At 36.4% G+C, this 20,195-nt stretch overlaps 1 protein-coding gene across 9 annotated transcripts in view; it reads right to left on the bottom strand.

Moving 5' to 3' along the window:
• The window catches only part of LOC138699973 (thymidylate kinase), a 150,646-nt gene that overhangs the window by 117,628 nt on the left and 12,823 nt on the right, over window positions 1–20,195 (bottom strand). The window contains exon 1 of one of the 9 annotated variants that reach the window (XM_069826266.1): window positions 4,322–4,535. The exons of the other annotated variants lie outside the window; for them this stretch is intronic. The gene's annotated coding sequence lies outside the window, so the exon portion shown is untranslated. Of the gene's footprint in view, window positions 1–4,321; window positions 4,536–20,195 lie in introns of those variants that run through there. 9 annotated transcript variants of the gene reach the window in all.

Raw genomic sequence — 20,195 nt, 5'->3', positions numbered from 1 at the left:
CTTGCTAGAGAGCGTTTTACTTTTTGAAACTTTTCACGGGGATATCGTTTTTGTTGTTTTCTTTTCTTGATAGGGGATTCTATTGACATCAAACTCTTGTTTAATTCCTCAATATTACTGATTTCTAGCGCTGTAGCCATAGAACTGCTAGAAGAAGAACTGGGATAATCACTTTCTCTGTCTGCACTTTCATTTGAGTCATGTTTATTAATATCACAAGAACTATCGGCTTCACATATAATTTCACTTGATCTATCCGAAGTTGATAGATTTTTTACGGAAAGAATCACATATTCGCACATTCAAAGACTCCTTTAAATTGAGCTTTATCAATAAATCGCGACTTCCGCGTCTTAGTGTACTTTTCTTTTTAAAAGCATGATTAGGAAGGTCAAATGGATTTAAACACTTGTTATATATTACACAATCTTTACCGTCACTCATGTTGTATAGAAGTCACGTCACTCCATGAAATTCAAACCCTGACTGATTATTTTTCTCGTCTATATTTTGTCTCCTGCCATACCCAGCCTTGTTATCGTTAAACACTTGGCTATATTACATTATAAACATACAGCATTGTGAAGGGCCCTCCCTCTTAGCTGAGCTGACAATTATAAAATAACTTTAGATAAGATACTTTCTGTTCATTAAGGTATTAATCATTTGATGAATGAATGCATTTGTTTTGTAGTGTGGCGTATATGCAATGGGGGATTTCGTAAAACTTTCCGCGGGCAGCCTATGGCTGCAAGTAGTTCATTAGCTGGGAATGGCGAGCGCGTGCATGCCCCTGGAAAATAAATTGTTACAAATGTATGCATGCAGATCCCACATTTATAAATGCAGTCGTTTACAGATAATACATCAGGTAACAAGTCTATATTTTTTCAGATTTTTAACTTGGCTATTTAATATAGTAATTTTGCTTTGAAAAAGAAATGATTAAAAAATTAGGCCAAATTTTAAATTTATTTGTGATAGGCCTAAAGTAATAAAAAGTTTTGTATTTAGTCTTTCAATGTGCCAAACCGCAAATCTCAATTATATGTAGACACAGAGTTCCAAGTGAGTTTATGTAACAGTGCACGCATAATTTGCGTAATTTCAAATAGTCATAACTACCCAAATAAGTAATAATTGTGAAAATAAAACAATACGGGTCTCGTTATTTGATGTATGGAATTCATGAAAAAAAAATTCGACCATTTACGTGAAGGTCGTGTTTTACTGCTGTGCGATTTGACGTGGAAAGAATGACTCATATACAGTCACGAAGCTTGGGATGATTTTTTGCATTTCTCGCGATAGTTGCTAGCCGCTTGGAGTGCTGTGAGTACTAGGAACAACAGACTGTGATATTGTGTCATCATGATCTAATACAGACTGTAAGGCAGACCATGTGACTCGCTTAACCCGAACACAAAGGGCGGTGTTTCAACCATATAAATTAGTTGGAATGCATAAAGAGTAACCTATATTTCTCTAAAATGTAATGTAACTGCATTAATAAAATTTAAAACAATGATTATGAGACACTTCACACATAATTTACTTGCGAGTTAAGGTGTAATATTATTTTTGGTGCGAAAATTATATTGTTCGTATGTGTAATACCTGCCTTTATTTCGATTAAATATTGCGAAATTCATGTACATTCATTTATGCATGATTCAACAATTTTCAGTTGCATCGCATGGATATTTAGGTAAGTTGAAATTATAGGTTATGTTTACTGTACCAGTTGCCCCTTTCTGACTAATTTTAGTGGTCTCCAATGCCGTGCAATTACATAATATGTATGTTATGTCATATTGAAATTATAGATTATGTTTATTATATTTAACTTATATTTCTATATTTGCAATTATACATTATAATTAAACATAATGTCATGTATGATACCCCACACATTCAATTTGTCTGTATTTTAATACTACAATTGATTACTGAATTACTGTACTTATCTACTACCTAGGAGACAAAGTAACACAATCGTACATACAGTAATTTCATAGGAGTGGTATGGTAAATTTTCTGTCTACAATTATGGAAGGTAGATTTGCTAAATTAAAATCACAATATAAATTATTTTTTTATTAAACCTCAAAACAGCTTCAATTCTAATCTTAAAATGTTGATGCGATCAGATTATGTTAACATGTAAAATTCTCTTTGCATTAAAATAACACAGGTTTATAATTATTATTTCTGTAACATATTATGCAACAAGAAGTAAATGGAACTTATGGACACATTACACTAAATAAAACTTAGCAATGATATGCAATAAAGTTATAATATAATATTTCACTGAGCTCCATACACTGAAATAGAAAACCCGAGCATACATCATGGCTGTCTAGATCGAAAAGGCACTGACTGTACCGTATTTCGCATTGTTGTGTAAAGTGTGAAATGTTCGTTATCAGTTGTAATAACTGTAAATGGCCAAAATATAATCATTTAAATAATAATATGGGACAAGGAGATGTTTGTAGTACTATAAATTGTAAGAAAAAAGAGATTAAGAGTTATCCTTCTTCCGAAAGATCCTGGAAGGTGATTTTATAAAATATAATACATACTTTATGAAAATAATATATAAATCTTATTTATTTCATATTTCAATAGTGGAAGGAAGGTGTTAATTTTTTCAAAAGAACACGATATCGAAAGTACAAGACATTTTATCGTCTGCTAAGGGTATGTGATGAGGTGATAGCAGCGATCCTGGTGGTTAGCAACTATCTATGGATGCATATTTAGTAAGTATTGAGCTTCGTGACTGTATGTACTAGATTGTGGTAGTAATGCTTGATTTGTAGTGAATCAATTGCTTTGTTCAAAGAATATAACATTTGCAGGCATTATGAAACGAAACATTCTTAAAAATTTTCACAATTTACAGGGAAGTTACAGAATGGTATGTTTGAAGCTATGAAACGTGGAAGTAAGATTCATTTAATAACATTAGTCTTTCAGTACATACCGCATATCGGTACAGTTGTTCGTAGGGTAGAATATATTGCCAAAAACATAACTTGCTAGTTCCATAAAAAAACAACGCATTTTGAATATTTTTCACTTGCACTTGAGTCCTGAGATGTTTCACACACACTTCACAGTTACTGGTTTTATTCGTGGCATAAACAGTGACTTTGAAGCCATTGAAGAATTGGCATCTATGCAGCGATTGCAGCATGCATGGAACAACTACCGGTGAAGACATTTTCCATGAAGTTGAAAAAAAAAAAAAACACTTTCTCAGAATAGCTTAAAGTGGGAGAAAGTTAAGTGTAACACAACAGACGGGGGCAGAAACATGTGAGGCACGAAAAAAGGTCGTTGGAAGAGTATTTGAGCCTGCAATATAGTTGGGTGCCCAAAGTCTTGATAATGCATTGTATCATCCATCGTGGAAAAGATTTGAAGGTACTTGTAGTGTCGACAGTGAACTTTATTCGATCCCATGGACTTAACCATCGCCGTGAGTTTATACCGGAAATAGAAGCAGTTTATCTCGATATTCCCTACCATATTTCAGTACAGTGGCTCAGCTACGGAAAGGTATTACTGAGATTCTTCGACCTCAGAAAAAATAAATTTAAATTTGCTTGAACAAAAAGACACGGCCTCTACATAATTGTTAACTGTGATTGGATTTGGAAGATGCTTTCCTTACAGATATAACCAAGCATATGAATGACTGCAATCTTAGGTTACCAAGAGAAGGAAGGCTGATCTCTGAATTCTACTCTCATGTGCAGGGATTCAGAAAGAAATTTTAATCCCAACTTGTGAACAACAGCTTTGTTCATTTCCCATGCCGAGAAAATTTCAGCATGGAAGGCACAACAGAATTTTCGGTTCCTTTTTGTTAGCAGGTTATACACTCCCTTCAACAACAGTTTTAAAACTATTTTTCTGATCTCGATGTCAATGCAGAGAACATCAGATTGTTCTAAAACCCATTTGAATGTGCTGTAGAGAAATTGTCACGTGAATTGCAGCTGGAAGTTACTGAAGTGCAGTGTAATGACATTCTGAAGGACAAATACAAGGAAGGTAATTTGGTGGATTTTTACAACTGTCTGCCAAGTGACACATATTCTAATTTGCAAGACTTTGCACGAAGATTAATATCAGTGTTTGTGTCAACTTATGTGTGTGAAAAATCATTGACTATGACTAGTAACTTGTAAAGTATTAATTGCATCAGTTATTAATATATAAGTATAGGTTTTAGGTCAATAAAACACAAAGTTTGAATACTAATATTGTTCATGAGCTTTGTTTATTACACTTAATTTAAACTTACGTCACTTGGCCCGTGATTCTTTCTTGGATGGTTAATGTGGCCCTCACTATGAAAAGTTTGATAAACCCTGCCCTACACCAGTGGGGCAGTGTTGCTTTGAGGATTTTAGAAAAAGCAGTTTTCAAAAAATATATATTTCCTATGTTTGGTAGCTGCTTTGCCAGAAGCTTTTTTTTTTCTGCATTTTCAATTCTCTTACACAGCATGTTCTTAAATTTAATAATGTTTTCTGCACATCTGGACCTGTAATAAAACAAATATCTTTTTTTTTTCAGATACCTGGCAACCAGCACAAGTTTTTACGCTTTCTTCGATTATCTGATAGGAGCAAGCACCATATAAGACATTGTGAGAATAAAGTGCGATTAATATTTGAATATATTGGAACCAATATACAGTATATGACAGAGAAGACTGCAAAATATTGGATACAAATTGCTGAACAATTTTAAGGGGAGGGCAGATTTTCCAGAAGTCATCAATGGCAAACATATTCAAATCAAACAACCAGAACACAGTGACTCATCATTTTTCAATTATAAAAAGTATTTTTCATGTGTTATGATTCCAATTATAAATTTACGTGTATATGTTGGTGCATACGGAGGCTCAAGCAACTCAAATGTCTTCAAAAACTGAAACATGGGAAAGAAATTTTTACAAAATAAGTTCAGTATACTTAGCAGAAGAAGATGGCCTAATCATTACTTAGAGAAAATAATGTCCTATTATGTTGTCACTGATGAAACTTTTGGGCTTTCAGATCACATTTTACAGCCCTACATGAAGAAAAACTCGTCTTACAGTAAACAAATCTTTAATTATAGTTATAGATACACAAGATCCCGTCGAATGGTGGAGTGTACATTCGGAAATTTGACCAACAAAGTGGCACATACTCCATAGGTCACTTGACGGTAATTTAGGCTTCTGTGTATCTATCATAAAAGCCTGTTGTATTTTACATAATTTCGCACTCGTAAAGGATGGAGTTACATTTCCAGATATGCTTTAAGGAAATTCATTGCAAAATTTTACAAATAATGACGACCAAAGATGAAGATATCTTACGGATAGAGTAAATGTTTGCCAGTACTCAACATTTTGTTCTGTTTCTCCAGAAGGTTCAGTGCCATGGTAATATGAGAAGGTATAATACAATAATTCACAGGTGCTCGTGTAAAGGGGGTTAAGTCAAATTGTAAGGTATGTAAACTTCTCTTCTTTGGTACTGAACAAAACCCCTTTTCACAAAATACGGAGCACAGTAACTGCATCATAGATGGAAGCATGATTTAATACCTTTAACGCAAGACAGAAGTAATCGTGGAGGGTTCAAATCTTTACTTATCCCACTTTAGCCAATTCATACTTAACCTCCTTTACACGAGCACCCGCGAATTCATGTACGCAGTGATTTATACAAGAGTTGTAAATAATGTAGTGGTAACATAGTCAGTATGAACATATTATTGAACTTACATGGGAAATACATTTACATCCCCTCAATATAATCACTAACATGTTTCTGTATCTTTTGCCAAATCTGTGGTAACCACTGAATGTTGTTAGTGAAGTTGTTTCTGTTGATCTCTCTGATAGACTGCCCTACTGCATGAAGCACTGATGCAATATCTGGAAACCTCTTGCCTCTAAGTGGTTCTTTCAACAGTGGAAACAAGTCGTAGTCACAAGGACTCATGTCAGGGGAATGCAGAGGATGTTTCAATACTTCCCAATCCCATCTCTGTAGCAATTCTGCCACTGCTCCTGCGACATGACGAACATCATCATGCAAAATGAAAGGTGGATTGTCACTCAGGAAATGTGGATATCTGCACCACATTGCTGAACGTAGGTTGTGTTCAAGAAAATATTGGTAATATACAGCACTGACATTTTGATCTTGAGGTATGGCATGGCTAATGATAACATCTTCGCTGTTGTATGCCACTATCAGCATGACTTTCACCCTAGAAGGTTCATATTGCGCTTTTTTTTTTTGGACATGATCCTTTGTAGTGCCATTCATTAGACTGACGCTTTAGTTCAGACACATATGCCCATGCCCACGTCTGTAAATGGCAACAATGTGATGCAGGAATTCGTCCCCTTCATTCTGGTATTTGTGTAGGTGGAGTTGAGCTACTGCATATCGGTGCCGCTTCTGTCAGATTATGAGGAACCCAGCATGCTGCAATTTTTCTCATGTGGAGGTTTTTCTTCAGAATGTGCCACACAGTTTGATGACTGAGTCCAACCTCGATGGATAATTCTCGTACAGTCCAGTGATGGATAACAGCAAGGAGACCTAGCACTAATTCCACTTGCTCATCACAAATGGACAGGCAACCTATGTGAGCCACATGTGCCGTCTCATTCCAACCCTATGAAATGCAGAGACTCATCTTGCAACCATCTGATACATTAATGCATCATTGCCACAAGCTTCAAGTAACCCTTGATGACATTGGTGTGCATTTCTACCATGGGCTACCTTGATTTTTATCCACAATCGCTGTTCAAGTTTAGTAAACATATTTTAGAGCAGTTAAAAATAGTGCTCTACATTTAACCATGCACAATAACATGTGTTGTCATATCAACCAGTTTTATCATTCAATATATCGACAATATCTCCAAACACAATCACCAGTTGTCTCATATGGCATGCGAATGCGCATGACCCATTTCTGGCAGAGTTGCCACTACTTTATTTACAACCCATTTGCATTTTCTTTCTCCATAATGATGCATCTAGTTTGAAGTGCATAAATAAACAAATAAATAAGTGTATAAATGCTATTACTATTGCATAGATCCTTTTTTCTCTTTGTCTACAGAATGAAACCTGGTAAAAGTGGTACTATTAATAAGATATTTTTATTGGATCCTGATGAATATCACTTATATTGCATGAGAAATCTTATTGTTTAATAATTATTTTTTCACCCTCGAATGGCTTTTTGCTCTACTGTTTCGTTGCATGTATGTGCATCACTCTGGATTTAGCGCTGTCAAGCAATTGTTGTTTGACTCATTAACAGAGGTAAGGTCCAATGCAAATAGTCCAATGAGCTAAAAGGTCCAACAGAAATTGTCCAGATAACAAAATGTCCATGATATAAAGTCCAGAAGGAATTAGTCCAAAGTACGAAATGGTCCAATACTTATATGGTCCAAATAAACATATTGTCCTGTTAAGTTATGGCCCAATGAAAAAAAAAGGTTCTATAGAAATATAGTCCAATAGAAATAAAGTACAAGCTAACATAAAGTCCAACAGAGAAGTCACTGAGTTTTAATCTGAAGAAATCCTAGAACTTGCATCCTATGTTGAAGCCACATATATTAGCAGACGTGCTGCAAGAGGAAGAAGGCGAGCAGTCCCACCAAGATTTGCCCCTGGAACACGGAATGTACTCGTATATGAACTGGTCGTCAGTGGTTAACAACGTACAAACAATGTAGTAGAAGATTTCCATTGTCAATTTCAATGACTAGTTGTTGCTCACCATGTTAACATCTGAAGATTTATTCAAAACCCACATCAGCAACAGACCGATATGGAGACTCTATTCACTCAAGTGTTAGGAGCCCATTTATATGTGAAACAACCATTAAGCAGAAAGTACATTGCAAATCAACATAGTGTGTTCAATATTGTGACTAATAATAATCAAGTGTATAAAAACAATAATGACGTTCCACGATAATTTAGGGCCATTTCATACCACCTTAAGCTCAATAGCAATCCCGAGAAAGACATTAACCTGGAGAGGGAGAAATTTTTTAGTGTAAAGTTATTTTTGGAAATAAATATGTTGATTCTTTCTTATTTACTGGTCAAGAATAATTTCTTGTTTTGGTGCATTTACCACTGTCACTGGACAATTTGTGTTTGGACTTTGGAAATTGGGCATTTTGAATGAAGAGGCCTTATTTCTATGGACATTATGAAAAAAGGACTCTTCACTTGGTTGGACCTTTTGGAAAGTGAACATTTTGTGTATTGGACCTTTTGGGAAGAGGACATTATGTTTGGACCTTTTAGAGACAAGGACGTTACCATCATCTGAACTTTATTTCAGTGTGGACGAACTGAAATTGGACATTGTCTCTGATAATCGTTCGACTTACTAATCATAAATCATCAATTGACATATGACTAGGGAAGGGATCTGTATGTAAATATTTTTTTTTTTTTTGTTTATAGATAAAAGACTAACTAAGACAAAAATTCCGAACCAGAACACGGTAATTTGTATATTAAATTTCATTTCACCTAAAAATACGAATTATTGTAATAATTTTATATAAATACAGGTGGTTATAATTAAACTGACGGTGTCCATCATGGCACAGGACAGACTGTAATGATCGTAGGAGTGTGAAACTTAGTAGATATGCTAATTAAGCAATGCCATCAGGGCCATATCCGGTCTCTGCCTAATCTAAAGGCTAGCATACAATGATATGTCGCTCTGATTTCACCAGATATGCTGCGAGCAACTGTAGACCATGTTACAGATGCAACATGTTGCTGAGGTGGGAAGCCACGGTGAACAGTGTTTGTAACCATAGTTCCTAATAAACGTGCCAGAACCACGTTATCATATGTTTGATCTTCCTGCACCCGTACAATGTTCTGCCTGCTTACAGCACTATATTTTCACCTGGTGGCAAGACTTGGAACTAATTATTTTTTTGCATAATTCACGAGCACACTGCTTAATTAGCATATGTACGAGGTTTCACACTCGTACGATCATTACAGTCCGTGCTGTGCCACGCTGAACACCATCAGTTTAATTATAACTACCTGATACATAGGCTATTTTAAATAAATTATATATAAATACATAAATTGTTATTTTTTTCTTGTTCTAATATTTAAATCAATCCAAAAACTCGTACATACTACACATTAATGAAAACACAATGTCAATGCATGTCTTTCTTAAGTGTAGTGTGGTGTGACCTTGACTGCATGTGTTGTCTCACAATCTCAAAGGGGAACTCCGTATCTATGAAATGACTACTAATGCAATGCATTCAACTCGAATAGTCTCCAGTCAGAGGCATTGGCTTGATTCATGCTCACCATTTATGCAGTATTGGTACATACGTGAAGTGATTGGTGATATAATGCAGAAAGTGAAGTCGTGTTCATTTCCATTTGTAGCAATATGTTGCTGAATTTAGTGGAATTTTTGCAAGTGACCGAAAAATTCTATTCTCTCAAAAATGTGGGAAATCTCTAAATGCAGATCAGCGGTCTCAAGTCTTCAAGCTTCCATTGTTGATGCGATGCTTGGCCAAAAGTAGCTGTTGTCTGATCTCGGGGTCTCGAACTCCACTGCCGAAGGTGTAGGCCGCCTCTCCAGCGATGAAGTTAGTAGGTAGGCCCTTGAGGGCCTTATGGGCCAGTTGCTCCACCGCCATCGCAAATTCTTGCACGGACTCGCCTGACTATTGGACCCTCGTTTTCAGTTGAGTCCTAAATGCTGCCGCAAGTCGATGGTCACCATAACGTCCCTCCAAGGCCGCCATTATCTCAGCGACTGTCCATCTTCTGGAACACTGTGAAGAATCTCCGACGCCTGTCCCTGAAGCGCAGCCAGCAGCTGAGTAGTTTTCTCTGCTGGTGTCCATCCATTGTGCTCTGCGATGGCCTCGAACTGGCGTCGGTGTATCGCCCAAGACGTCGTACCGTCGAACTTTGGCGCTTTGACGTTTCAATGTCTGGCTGAAGGCGATGGTTCCACAGGGCCACTATATGGGGTCCTCAATTCTGCCGCCGATCTTTCCACGGCCTGTTGAACTTCGTCGGCAATTATCTGTTTCTGTTCTCTAGCCTAGCGATCCACCAACGCGAGTATGTGCTTGTTTTCTTCAGCATGTTGGTCCATTAACACGCTCGTCTTGTCCAGCAACTCACTCGTTTCCTCTTGACGACGTTCGAGAGCGCGAATTTTGCCGTCGAAATGGTCTACGTCCTGTCTTAGTTCGGCCACTGTCTCGTTTATAGTTGCAAAATTCTCGTTTAGTTTGTCAAAATCGGCTTTAAGTTCGTCTCTCACGATGGCAACAATTCCATCTACGTGGGCCAAAACGCTTCCAATTTGCGTAGTGACGTCATTTTTCACTTCGCTTATGTCGCCTTTCACTCTGCTTATGTCTCCTTTCACTCCGCTTAGGTCGTTCTTCACCTCAGTAATGTGCTTGTTCATGTCTGTTTTTGCTTCACTTATGTCGTTTTTCATTTCTGCTTTCATTTCCGCGATGACTTGCAGGATCTGCTGTAGGTTCTCCATTATGACGATAATATCTCGCTTCTGATACCACTTGTAACTTTTAATTCAAACAATAATGTAACTTTTATTGTCACAACAATAATCACTTTCTATAATTGAATTTAAACACTCCCGTCAACAATGGGATTTCCACTCCACACAGCAACACTGTATTCGTTATTGCACTCCACAGACGACAATGACTATTCACTTGAATTATTGAGAACAACAATGTACTGCTAATCTCAACTAATGTTCACAAAGCACTATTTACAAAACAAAACTGTCAGTTGTCAGTTCGTTTGCCTTAGCTAGTTCTTCTAGCTCATTCACTCAAGTTCAACGTATATCGAACACAAGTCTTCCAGAGACAGTCCACTGAACTTCGAACTCAACACTTCTGGAGACAGTCCACTGCACTCGAACTCGAGACTTCCAATTGCGTTGCTTCCGCCTGGACGCTGCTCAAGTTCACTCGCGTGTCGAACCCTAGACTGCTGGTTCACAAGCTGAACTCGCTGTCCAACAAGAACCACAACTGACTATTGACTCGCTCCTTGTTCGCTCGCGTCTATTTATCACTAAACCATAGTTTCCAGAAACTATGATTTCGCGAACAATCTACAGATGGCGAGAGGATGGCGCTTCCTGAAACTTCTCTGGATTTCTCCCCTCAGTCGCAATCACTTTACTTCCCCCTCTCTGCCGCGGCCCAGCTTGCCGTCGTTCCCCTTACGTCTGTCCCTTCCAGTTCGCAACCTCCCCTCTCTCCGCGTGCCTCGATCCTTCTACGCGCGCCCCACCCTCTGTGGGACGGGTGATCAACTCCCGGCTGTCACAATATAGTACTTTTATTTACATACAAATTCAATTTCAATTTAAAATATGTATTAACTTTGTCACTCACCTTAAATGTGATAGTGTGGATTCGAAATGAAGTGGTTGGGACAAAGTATCATTGAATATTTTATATAGGCTGCTTTTTCACACTCTTCTGTAAGAGTACGCACACAAAGAAAGCATGTAAATGCAGGGAATCCGCTTGCTGACTGCCAGCGCAGATTGCCTGCATCTGTTAAGTGCTAAGTGGTGGACACAGAGAACACGGTAAAACCTGCCATCGCTTACACGTTGACTAGCTTGTCTGATGAAGACTTTCTTGTATATTTTGATAGTCTTATATAATGTATTAAAAAAACGAGAAAAAAATTCATATTCATTCAATAAGTCATTGTAGAAAAAGGTGTGGTGAATAACATCTCTTGTTTAATAAGCTGAATGCAGATGAAAATAGATTTCTTCAGTATACTGGAATGACTTTGGAAACATTTTATTACATTTCAAATGCAGTAGAACATCTTTTAACCAAAAACTGATGTAATTGACATCTATGGTAGTAGATTTTTTAAAAAATGTAGATGTTCGTCTCCTCATTTTCTTGACCACGTTTTCTACTTTTCCTTTGTAAATATTGAAGAGTATGTAGATGTTCCTCTCCTCACTTTCTTGATCACGTTTTCTACTTTTCTTTTGTAAATATTGAAGCGTATGCCTTCCAATATGCAGCAGAGAATCATTCGCTACATCTGTTGGCCTATGACTTTTTTTTTTTTGTGTGTGTGTAACAGATACACAAGAGGATTCCAAAAACGTTATAGTAGTATCAGGGTCCCTGATGCACTACGCCGTGGGTCATCATTTTCAAGGAAAATTTGGGCCTCATATCGCTAATATCTTCTCTATCCGGTGAGGGTGAGAATAGTGTTGCACTACGAGGTCGTCGAATTCAGTCACTGCCGAGTTGACTCGTCTGGATACCAGGAGCTACAGACACTTTGCTCAAATTCCCTGGGCTCACTACATCTTACAGACCTTCATGATTGCTGCAGTTGCCAGAATCTTCACATTGGGAAGATGGAATTTTCCTAAGTCAGACTGCAAATTGCTTATTGTTTAGTCCAGAGCAGTGTATATTGGAGAGTATACCACAATTTTTTTTTATCTAACAAATGCCGACACGGCCATATTTACTCCTGTGGAGACTCAGTACAATGCAGGACTTACATAGAAACACAGGTTTCTAGTGTCATATTCCATTGTTATCTTGAAGAATGCCGTGTTGTCGTGCAGTTAATCAATGTGTAATTAATTGTTGTTATACAAAATTAGCAATTAAGTCACAAACAAGAGGAGGAATATACCTTAATGTTTAATTTCCTCAACGACATATTTTCATTGCGGGCTAAAGCAAGGAGATGTACTATCACCTTTACTTTTTAACTTTACTTTAGAATATGCCATTAGGAAAGTTCAGGATAACAGTGAGGGTTTGGAATTGAATGGGTTACATCAGCTTCTTGTCTATGCGGATGACATGAATATGTTAAGAGAAAATCCACAAACGATTAGGGGAAAACATGGGAATTTTACTTGAAGCAAGTAAAGCGATAGGTTTTAAGTAAATCCCGAAAAGACAAAGTATATGATTATGCCTCCTGACCAGATTATACGAAATGGAAATATAAAAATTAGAAATTTATCCTTCAAAGAGGTAGAAAATTTCAAATATCTTGGAGCATCAGTAACAAATATAAATGACACTTGAGAGGAAATTAAATGCAGATTAAATATGGGAAATGCCTATTATTATTCGGTTGAGAAGATTTTGTCATCTAGTCTGCTGTCAAAAAATCTGAAAGTTGGAATTCATAAAACAGTTATATTATTGGTTGTTCTGTATGGTTGTGAAACTTCGACTCTCACTTTGAGAGAGCAACAGAGATCAAGCGTATTTGAGAATAAGGTTCTTAGGAAAATATTTGGGGCTAAGAGGGCTGAAGTTACAGGAGAATGGAGAAAGTTACACAATGCAAAACTGCACGCATTGTATTCTTCACCTGACATAATTAGGAACATTAAATCCAGAACGGGCCAGGGCATATAGCATGTATGGGCGAATCCAGAAATGCATATAGTATGTTAGTTGGGAGGCCAGAGGGGGAAAAAGACCTTTGGGAAGGCCAAGATGTAGATGGGAGGATAATATTAAAATGGATTTGAAGGAGGTGGGATATGATGATAGAGTATGGATTAATCTTGCACAAGATAGGGACCGATGGCGGGCTTTGGGTGGCAATGAACCTCCGGGTTCTTTAAAAGCCAAAAGTAAGTAATGACATAATATTTATAATTGAAAATATCAAGGAGGGCAAAAGCGGACATTGGAAACCATTCCAAACTGGTATAATACTGGTAACAAAAACAGTTCATTTTCAAGAAAGTTGTATTAATAAAGTGAACTTCAAATATATTATGTTAGACAGATACACGCAGGATGCGTTAGAAAATTTATTTTCTACTGTCCATTCCATAAATCCAATCCCGGATACAAAAATTTCAAAACTGCATTACAATTTCTCAGTTTTTCTCAAAAACGAAGCATGGATTTTGAACAATTAATTGAGTTTCTAGGTACAGATGTAAGTAAATCCAGAACAGAAAGGTCTAGTGAAGATGAATGTGAGCAAAAGGAAATTGATATAGGCTAAATTGTAATTTAACTGAAAATATATATACTGACTTGAAAGAGTGAACAATAATATTAAAATGGATTTGAGGGAGGTGGGATATGATGATAGAGACTGGATTAATCTTGCTCAGGATAGGGACCTATGGCAATCTTATGTGAGGACGGCAATGAACCTCCGGGTTCCTTATAAGCCAGTAAGTAAGTGAAAGTGAACAACAAGCTCCTTACTATTCGTTGGGATCAGTTTTCTTCAAAATAAAACACAGTAACTTATATAGTATTTGTGGAAACTGTTTTTCATCTCTACTAACTGATAACAGGGTTGAATCTATAAATTTTATTAACACATTAGTGACTCTCAAGTCGTACAACGAAATGTCACTTGTATACCCTTGTAAATTTGTGTTTGATATAATTCAATGTTGTGTATATCTTTTTATGCTCATGCGTCCTACTTAAAACAGTTCAAATCTGCCCGCACCTTGCACCATTCGATGTTCTCTCTTTTTATCTCAGAAAGCTGGTTGTCTCCCTTTCTCTCTTTATGCGCAGATACAATATGCCGCCAGCTATTGGCATGCCACGTGGCAATGGAAATACCCACAGCATAGGTGAGTGCCATCAGTGATGCTAGTCAAGAGGACTATAATATATCAGAAGGATTCATCCTTATCCTTTTCCCTGTTAACTGCTGCTAACTCTTTTAACCAGCACTATGAGCGCTACCATCGTTTCTTACCAACATTCTGCCACTGAATTCAGACTCCAAGAAATGGAAAATGAGCATGCATGTTTTTGGTTTAAGTTGTCATTTCTGACAAGGAAGGTGAAGGAAGACACAAAAGGGAAGAGGGAAGACATTTTGGAATTTGTTTGGTGTATTGTGCAGTTACTCAAAATGCCATCACATGTTAATTGCGAATATTTCGAGTGCAAGAATCGGAGGAGAGCCACCTGAAGAAATTGCAAATGTTTCGACAAAATACCGGGAGACAGTGAAAGGTGAGTTTTCATTTACAATGTATTAATATTATCATTTAAACTAATCTGATGTATTGTAGATTTTCCTAGCCATGATGAATTGCTGGTTACTAATGCTGAAGTTATATATATATATATATATATATATATATATATATATATATATATATATATATATATAATATCCTTACAATCCCCACTTTATTATTTAAATGTATTATAATACATTTAGTTTATGTAATATGTATTCATCTAAATTAACAATATCCGATACCACATGGGAGATATTATTCAAGAGAAGGATCTATCATAGTTATTCTTTTTACTGAAACTCCGGTACCTTGCCACACATGACACAGAAGTTTGATTTACCTGGTTTACTACAATTTTAAAGGTTATTTACTGAAGTATTTTTTTCTCCCGTGTATGGTGCAGCAAAGTGCCAAATGATACACATGCCATGATCACATGCACGCCATTTCGTATCACTTTATAAAATCACTCAGATAAGGTAGAAAATCAGAGGGAACAGATGCAGTAAGCCATGATAGTACACCATTTTACTACAAATTTTCGGTATGTGAAAAGGCTAACAATATTAATTTTTTATTAGGCCTACATTTAAATTTGTTTGATTCACATCGTATTTTTACAAATGAATAGCTAAGCGGGAAAACGTTGCAAACGATATTATTTTTTAATAATTTCAAAGAAAAACTGTTCCGGGGCCGGCTAGGAAAATCTACAATACATCAAATTAGTTTAAATGATAATATTAATTAATACATTGTAAATGAAAACTCACCTTTCACTGTCTCCCGGTATTTTGTCGAAACATTGGCAATTTCTTCAGGTGGCTGTCCTCCAATTCTTGCACTCGAAATATTCGCATTTAACATGTGATGGCATTTTGAGTAACTGCACAACACACCAAACAAATTCCAAAATGTCTTCCCTCTTGTGTCTTCCTTCACCTTCTTTGTCAGGGAATGACAACTTAAACCAAAAACACGCATACTCATTTTCCATTTCTTGGAGTCTGAATTCAGTGGCAGAATGTTGGTAAGAAACGATGGTAGCACTCATAGTGCTGGTTAAAAGAGTTAGCAGCAGTTAACAGGGAAAAGGATAGTCCTCTTGACTAGCATCACTGAGGGCACTCACCTATGCTGTGGGTATTTCCATTGCCATGTGGCATGCCGATAGCTGGCTCATATTGTATCTGCGCATAAAGAGAGAAAGCGAGACAACCAGCTTTCTGAGATAAAAAGAGAGAACATCGAATGGTGCAAGGTGCGGGCAGATTTGAACTGTTTTAAGTAGGACGCATGGGCATAAAAAGATATACCGTGGAACCATCTAGATTCGACCACTGTGTACACTTTCTAATTTCACGTGTTTATTCCAATAGAATTGCCTACTAGCCGCCACTGCTTGCTTCCAGCTGACTGATAACACTTCCCCTTTCAATCTCGCAAGGTAGTGCCAAACGTATTTTGCGTCCTTGATTATGTAAAATTCAGTGTTGCCAATATCAAAAATAGTAACAAAAAAGTACTCTGTCTAACTTTTAACAATTTATCCTTGTTTAACTCTAATGCAATACAAAATAACTGTATTTCTGTAATCAGAATTTTAAGCTTAACAACATATTAGAACAAAAAATACTTTTCCACATTATTGAGAGATGTCAGAAGTTGGAGTTGTATTCCAGTACAGAGTCGACCATGCAGGCCTGTGGAATTAATCCATTCCAGCCACAAAGAGTCCTTAATAATCTGGTTTGACAGAGTCTCTAGAATCTCAGTCCACACCGGCACTGGTGGGAGAAGGGGTCATCAAAGTGCTCCAGGGCATGAGATATGAAAAATAATTAGCTGCCAAGAAAAGGAAAAGGAAAACTGAAATTAAACCAGGAAAAAATATTGTATCAGTAGGCATACTGAAGGCGGAACATCTCAGTCAAATGAAGAAATCTCTCATCCTGTCTCAACTGAGGAGACCAGAAAAAGAGAACCCAAGAAAACCACCAAGAAAAGAAAACACAGAGGATACCAGGAGTCCAGTGATAGTGATGAAGACGGACGACATTCCACTGAAGATTCGTCAGATGAGTAGGTTGAAGAGGAAGATAACAATGATAATGACAATTTTGATGACCCTAAATCAGGGGATCAGCTTTTAGTGAAGTTCCCAACTAAAAAGACAATTAAATTTTATGTCGGTTGCATTGAGGAACTTGTTCCAGGAGAAGGACTTGAACTTCGTTTGTTAGACATTGTGATGGATTCCAGTTCAAATATCCTGAGGTGGAGGATGTCAGTCTTATTGACTATGTTCAAGTAGAAAGAAAACTAAGTGCTTCTGTTCCTATGGAGGAAAAGGAATTCGTAAAATTTGGTGTTGATTTTAAGGGTTATGATATTAATTAGGAGATGGAAACTGTATTTTCTGTATTTTTCAGGGCTATTTTATTAATTAGTGCATTAATAATGTGATGATGTTGTGTGTAGTTTGACGTAATTTTATGTCTGCTAATTAATTAAATATTTCTTATTAAATTTATGAGCCTTAACCTATTTAATATATGCACATTAAAATAACTGTATTAAAGTTCGCATTTTTCTATCCCAAATAAATAAAAAATAAAATATAGAAAAGTAAATAATAATAAAAGCATCCAAAAGAAGGTCGATATCGACCGGAATCAGAGCAAACGTTCATTTACACGTATTTTTAATATGGTGGTCGACTTAACACCATGTACAGGGTTGAGTCGACCGGCGTTTAAAATTTGTTTTCCTCAGTGACCATGGAAGTTCATAAAATGAAAATAACAGAAAACAAGCCCTGAGTTGTGCACTATAACATAACATTTTCAGTGAAATAGTAGATCACATTGTCTGTGAAGTAGCGTTAAAAATACGAAAAAAAAAAAAGCGGTCGACTCTAGACGGTTTGACGGTACACAACATTGAATTATATCAAACACGAATTTACAAGGGTATACAAGTGACATTTCGTTGTACGACTTGAGAGTCACTAATGTGTTAATAAAATTCATAGATTCAACCCTGTTATCAGTTAGTAGAGATGAAAAACAGTTTCCACAAATACTATATAAGTTACTGTGTTTTATTTTGAAGAAAACTGATCCCAACGAATAGTAAGGAGCTTGTTGTTCACTCTCACTTACTTACTTACTGGCTTATAAGGAACCCGGAGGTTCATTGCCGTCCTCACATAAGACTGCCATAGGTCCCTATCCTGAGCAAGATCAATCCAGTCTCTATCATCATATCCCACCTCCCTCAAATCCATTTTAATATTATTGTTCACTCTTTCAAGTCAATATTTTCATATTGGAGTGCAAATGACTTTATTGTCAAATGCCTGGCATTAGAAAACAACAACAACAACATATTTATATTTTCAGTTAAATTACAATTTAGCCTATATCAATTTCCTTTTGCTCACATTCATCTTCACTAGACTCTGGGTTTACTTACATCTGCACCTAGAAACTCAAGTCAAGTAGATACAGTATATAGCTATGTGATGTACTAGCCATTGTAAGAGTACTGTCATAAAATACGGAAGGGTCATTCCATGAGATGTGGGACATAAAGACAAAATTTTATATTTACTCAAAGAAACTGTTCTTTTGCAGTAGACAATTTCTACAATACACTGACGTTATATAGCTTGGTGTAATTTTAACTTTGGCGCTAAAATCTGTTTTTTCCCAACAAGCAAAGTCAACATGGCTGCTACAGAGGAATTCTGGTAAAATGATATAATTTGATTTTAGGATATTGTTATCAGAATACCATATGCCATGAAGTTAGCACTAAGTTACACTTGAAAGTAATTGTTTTAGTATCTGTATGGAGTAACATAGAGTGGAAATATGATCTATTAAAAGAAATCTTAGATCATGTAACATTTGCTACAGAAAATATGAATTTGGTTCCATAATTAAACAACTAGGGCTGTATTCATAGACATTCTTAGCCCGGGCTTCTGGTGGATGATCAGCGAACTAATACTTTTCGTATTCATAAACCAGAGTTAGCGATATGATATGATATGATATGAATCCTGTACAAATAACCAGTCGATAGCCGTGGCTAGTTCAGCAAGCTCGTAGCACAGGCTGGCAAAATGTCTATGAATAGCACCCCTATATTTTATCTTAAAATTAAACTTTATATTACCTTACTTCCTATGTAATCTACATAATTATTAGATATTCTGATTTTTCAAAACAATTTTATATAAATTCTTTGTAACAAACATTACATTAAATAGTAAATGTTACATATTAATTTTGTAACATTTGTTACACAAAAAATAATAGATGTAATACATAGAATTATTAATTTGTGGTCTAAGTCTGGCAGTCCTATATTTAAAACTAGCCATACCCATGTGCTTTGCTGCACTTCTTAGAATTAAATATTGACAAATCTAAATACAGTTTTGTAATTACTTAGCGGATAATAGCTTTTTGTATGTTGTAAGTCGTTTGCTCCTGAATCATTTTGAAAGTTGTGTTTAAAACTACAAATTTAACTGTTATTATCATGCAATACTTCCTGGAGTTGTTCAGTCAACTCTACTTTTAAGATTGATACTATCCCGGTCGGGGCACATTACCTGGTTGAGGTTTTTTCTAGGATTTTCCCTAAACCCAGTTTGATCAAATGCTGGGTAATTATCGGTGCTGGAACCTGGACTCTTTTCACCAGCATTATCACCCACATCTCAATCAGACGCTAAATAACCTAAGATGTTGATAGTGTCGTAAAATAACCCACTAAAAAAAAGTAAAAAAAAAAAATGGTACCATATTAGACCTAATGGCTGAGTTGTTTGGACTTTTTCCATTCCTAATTTTAAAAAATTGTAGCACAACATTTCAAAGAGTGGATCGCCCTTCATCATCAGGTGAAAACCTACTGTGGGGATCGTTACAATTAGCAATGGAAAAAGTTCAAACAACTCAACCATTAAACTATTCATTGTTGCTCTCCCCTCCTTCATTCAGATCTATATTAGACTTAAT

Source organism: Periplaneta americana, chromosome 1 (genome assembly GCF_040183065.1).
Source record: "Periplaneta americana isolate PAMFEO1 chromosome 1, P.americana_PAMFEO1_priV1, whole genome shotgun sequence".
In the NCBI taxonomy this organism is placed as follows: domain Eukaryota; kingdom Metazoa; phylum Arthropoda; class Insecta; order Blattodea; family Blattidae; genus Periplaneta; species Periplaneta americana.
Note: the sequence above shows the minus strand (reverse complement) of the source record. Positions and strands in the feature narration are given on the sequence as shown.